We start from the raw sequence: 5,328 nt of genomic DNA, 5'->3' as shown, positions 1-5,328 counted from the left end.
CAGGAGGTTCAAGGAAGGAGGTGAGCCAGTCCTTTCCCGCCATCTTGGTGGCATCCCATCCACTTGGATATTTGCATCCATAACTGCTGTTTCTGCTGCAATTCATATGCAAATTTGCACACCTAAAACAGTAAAAAAAAATGATTAGAAGGAGATTGTTTATGACATGTTTAAGATAAAATAAGACTACTGATTCTACACTGGGGATTTTTATATGTTGCAGCAGCTTCAGAGACAAAAAATTAAATAGTGGAAAAATGAAACAATTTACAAAGATTTGGCAAAAATGTTGATAAAAAAATTAAGATAAAAATGAAAGATCTATTTAAAGAACATACAAATCTCACATACTGATAAGCATTTAAAATTGTTTTAGTAAGAGCATTAGGCCTATGAGTGTTTATGGCTGTAGCCTATAACAAAAGCCTTCTTATGAAAATGAATATCAGATGCCCTCTTAAAGGTGCCCTAGAATCAGAATTTGAATTTACCTCGGCATAGTTGAATAACAAGAGTTCAGTACATGGAAAAGACATACATTGAGTTTCAAACCCCATTGCTTCCTCCTTATGTAAATCTCAATTGTTTAAAAGACTTCTGGAAAACACTCGGATCTCAACATATGTATGACCCTGATATTTGCATAATGCCAGCCCATTCGACACATTAGACAAGGAAAGGCAGTATTAACGGTTGGATCTGTGCACAGACAAAGTAAGCAAGCAAGAACAACAGTGAAAAATGGCAGATGGAGCAATAATAACTGACATGATCCATGATATCATGATATTTTTAGTGATATTTGTACACTGTCTTTCTAAATGTTTCATTAGCATGTTGCTAATATATTGTTAAATGTGGTTAAAGTTACCATCGTTTCTTACTGTATTCACGGAGATGAGAGTCGTTGCTATTTTCATTTTTAAAATAGTCTGTATTTATTTCTTGCAGTCCGTATAATGCATACTTCATTCTTTATAAATCTCTCCAACAGTGTGTAATGTTAGCTTTAGCCCGTTAGCCACAGAGCATAGCCTCAAACTCACACAAAATCAAACGTAACCATCTAAATAAATACTTTACTCACATAATTCGAAGCATGCATACAGCATGCATGACGAACATCTTGTAAAGATCCATTTGAGGGTTATATTAGCTGTGTGAACTTTGTTTATGCGATGTATATATAGTCGAGAGCTGGTGGGGCAGAGGGAACGCATCTCTTAAAGGGGCCGTGCTGAAAAAATCAGTGCATAGTTAATGATGCCCCAAAATAGGCACCTAAAAAAAAATAATAAAAAAAAATCTATGGGGTATTTTGAGCTGAAACTTCACAGACACATTCAGGGGACACCTTAGACTTATATTACATCTTGTAAAAAAACAATCTAGGGCACCTTTAAAGATTTTATTAACTGTAATACAAATGGGGAAAATTTGTTTTCAGTTGACAAACAATATTAAAGGGATAGTTCACCCAAAAAATTTAAATTCTGTCATCATTTACTCACCCTCAAGTTTCTGTTGAACAAAGAAGATATTTTGAAGAATGTTTGTAACCAGGTTGCTTTGGGACTAATATTATGGAAGTCAATGGTGCCCCAGAACCATTGACTTCCATAATATTAGTCCCAAAGTTTCCCACATTCTTCAGAATATCTTCTTTTGTGTTGAACAGAACAAATACATTTATACAGGTTTGGAACAACTTGAGGGTGTGTAAATAATGACATTTTTATTTTTGGGTGAATTATCTCTTTAATATCTTTATTAACAATATTAACATCTCAATGGCATTTTTTGTAAATTTGCAACAAATAAATGTATAGTCTATTTTTACTACAAGGTTAGAGAACATTTTCAACTCAGCCTCGTTAAAAAGTGCTTATTTTAAAATATGACATTACCATAATCTAAAGGGTGTTTATAGGAGACGAGAGGCGCTGATTGGGCCATGGTAGATCGATGCGTAAAACCACGTAAAAAAAAGCGTGCTTTTCTCGTGACGTAAGAAAAATTTTAAATTGACGAACAGCGCAAGTGGTTTTTGAAGAAATTGGCGCAAAATGTCCCTGGTCTGATTGTCTTTTTGACGGAAAAAAGCAAGTACGGACTCGTTAACAAACAGACGCGGCAGATGTAGAGTTGTGCTGGAGGATGTTTTACCCGCTGGGACAGTTTGTGGCCCAAACAACAGAACTGTCTCCTGGGGCCTGTACCATGAAGCCGGATTAGCTGGCTAGCCAGGTAAGTTTCAGATTAGTTTGTGCCAACCGTGGCTTTAAGGTACTATGAAAGTTGCTTGTCTTAAATCAGTCTTCGTTGCCATGGTATCTGACGCTGCACGGCTAACGTGCTCCGGGTCAGGTTATGTTCTGGATTCGAGATCTCAAACATCAGCTGTGAGCAAAGAAATAGAGGTGACGTAACTAATCCACAGCGTCTGTTGCAATGGCTTCACCTTTTCTTCCGAATCCTGTAGACATCTCCGTGCAAATTGTTAGACGAGCACTTCGTAGAGAAAGAGTTTTTAGGGACAGACAAAATCCCCTTGCTTTCCCTGAGACTTATTTGTATGAAAGATATAGATTTTCCGCGGAAGGAATCTCTTATATTTGCGAACTTCTTGAGCCTCACATAAGAAATGTGACACGTAGAAGCCATGCCCTTACTGTACTGCAAATGATATGTATTGCGTTGCGTTTTTTAGCAAGTGGTACATACTTGTATGCAGTGGGTGATGCGGAGAACCTAGGGAAAAACACGGTTTGTCGAACCATTCACAAAGTGGTCCTCGCGCTGCAGGGGTACATTAACAGCTTCATTGTGTTCCCCGTACATTTATCGACCATGTCCATAAAAGAGGGCTTTTATAAAATTGCCTACATGTGAGATTACTTTATTTTCAGTGAGATGAATCTTTAAATGAATAGTAACATTAACAGATATGAAAATGATCTACTGTACATTTAATCTTGTGATCATGAATGTATGATCACAAGCTTGGATGCCAAATGGCCTGGCTCAGTGCATGACTCAAGAATTTTCCGTGAGTCGGTGTTGTGTCAGCGCTTTGAGGAAGGTAAGTTACATTTAGTAGACACTTTAGTCCATTTTAATTGTCACAGCAAATCCTACACAATTTTCCCATTTTATGTTCTATGACAGGGCTTTTTGATGGCCTGTTGGTAGGAGACAGGGGTTATGCATGCCAGAGGTTTTTGCTAACCCCCTATCCTGACCCTCAGCCAGGGCCACAAAACCGCTTCAATGTGGCCCTCAGTAAAACCAGGCTCAAGATCGAGATGACCTTTGGCATCCTAAAGGCACATTTCAACTGCCTTCGGCATTTAAGAGTGTCACCAGAGAGAGCATCACAGATTGAAGCTGCATGTGCCATTCTGCATAATATAGCTACAATCAGAAAGGAGCGATTACCACCACAGAACCAACATCTACCCGATGAAATTGACCCAATCACACTTGACCACCCAGCTGGCACAGCTGTCAGAGATGCAATTACCATACAATATTTCACTTAAAAGCACATTGAAACTGCATAGGTCTTTTGTGTAGGTGTTTTATTGGTTTTGTGGCTATGGGAGGGAAAAGAGCAAGAAAAAGTTGCTAATAAATATTCATATATTGTGTTCATACTAAAGTCTAACATGGTTAAATAAAGTTCACATACTGAGATATGGGTTTCAAGCTGTTTGATCTCCAGTTTAATTTGAGTCTCCTCAGCTCACAGTCTGGCTCTTTCAGTGTGCAGTCCAGTTCAAGGCTCCTTTTGTAAAGGGCCCTGACAGAGTCTGTTTCTACCTGAAACATAATTCCACCACAAACAATCATTACTTTTACACAATTCTTTAACATTACACAACTTTTCTGGAGGTTAATCAAATCACAAAATGGCATGTTTTCCTATTTATGTAAAGGTTTTACTTTGTTCACATTTCTTCTGAAGCCCATTGAGGTAGAGGCCTCAGTTTCAGTGGCAGGCTGTGCAAAATCCTAAAAAAAGATAAGGATAAGGGCCAGTCACTTTTGCTGTGATACATCTAAAATCAATGAATATTAATGTTTCTTAGGAGATATTATATATATATATATATATATATATATACAGAGAGAGAGAGAGAGAGAGAGGGGGGATTTCTTCAACTTACGCATTAACGCTATTAGCAATTCTTCTCCAACAATCCTCTCTTGCTTTGGCAGCAGAGACAGTGTTACTTTGCGCTTGAAAAACATTTTTATATTCTTCATACTTATGCATTATTATCTCCTGCTCCTCCGCTGAAAATACAATGCTCTCGCTCTTTCCATATTGAACGCGATTGGTTGTTCGGTGCCGACGTCACTCTTTTATGTGCACGCGCGAGAGGAGTAATCATAGCATAAGGATCAAATCCTGAGTTGACAGAGAAAGTTGATGAGCTGTGTCATGGTACCAATTATCCCTGATTGCATCGGTTTGGTTTTGTCAACTCGAAACTAATCCTATAACCCTGAGTTTGTTCAACTACCATCATGGTACAGGCCCCAGGCCCACACAATTGTTTAATAACTTTTTGTTTGAATAACAAACATTGTGAAAACAGTGAAATTCATTAACACTTTGAAAAATGTCCAGCTAAGGGCAACTCTTTCTGCCGACAGGAAAGACACTGCGACATTGCTCTTAACCTCTGCAAACATTTGGTGGTGCTTGCGTGTCACCGTTACGTAGCGTGGTTCCAAAACATTAATCAGATTTTGAAAGCCCTCATTTTCAACTATGCTATAGGGGCGTAAATCCTTGCAAATCAGCATTGCTATTGCGTCTGTTATTTTCTTAGCACGAGGTGAATCTGACTGTAGTTTGCAGGCAAATGCAGCGTCTAGCCATTGCTGTCCAGAATCACAAAAACCCAATAGCTAGAGGATCTGGGTTTTTTTACCCAGCCCTACAACCAACCTCCTCTGCAGGCCTTCAGAAGTAAGTCCTTACATTCTTGTTCTCTTGAGTTTGAGATTAGTCCTTTGTTGAACGTTTTGTCTGAAGACGCAGTGTCTAGTGGTGGTAGAGGAATGTAATGCTGTGCAGAGAATGTTCTTTGAAGATGGTGGCATTCAGTTCCAGGGTGTCCAATCCTGGCTGCAATCTTTGCCACGTCTCTACAAACTTCTGACTCGTAGTATATTTTACCCAGAAGAAGAGATTTAATTACATGGACTGACTGGCACTCTCGGCCCATGTAGTTCCTTTAAATCTCAGGCAAATATCTCAGCCATTACTAAATGGTAACTATTTAAATATGAATGTAGAAAATTCTCTGTAAAATT

General features: G+C 38.5%; 1 pseudogene; it reads left to right on the top strand.

The window, feature by feature from the left end:
* The first annotated feature begins 2,385 nt into the window (after nucleotides 1-2,385).
* LOC125260973 lies at nucleotides 2,386-3,542 on the top strand (annotated as a pseudogene).
* The last annotated feature ends 1,786 nt before the right edge of the window (nucleotides 3,543-5,328 follow it).

The sequence above is a fragment of the Megalobrama amblycephala genome, unplaced genomic scaffold, assembly GCF_018812025.1.
Source record: "Megalobrama amblycephala isolate DHTTF-2021 unplaced genomic scaffold, ASM1881202v1 scaffold216, whole genome shotgun sequence".
NCBI lineage: Eukaryota > Metazoa > Chordata > Actinopteri > Cypriniformes > Xenocyprididae > Megalobrama > Megalobrama amblycephala.
Note: the sequence above shows the minus strand (reverse complement) of the source record. Positions and strands in the feature narration are given on the sequence as shown.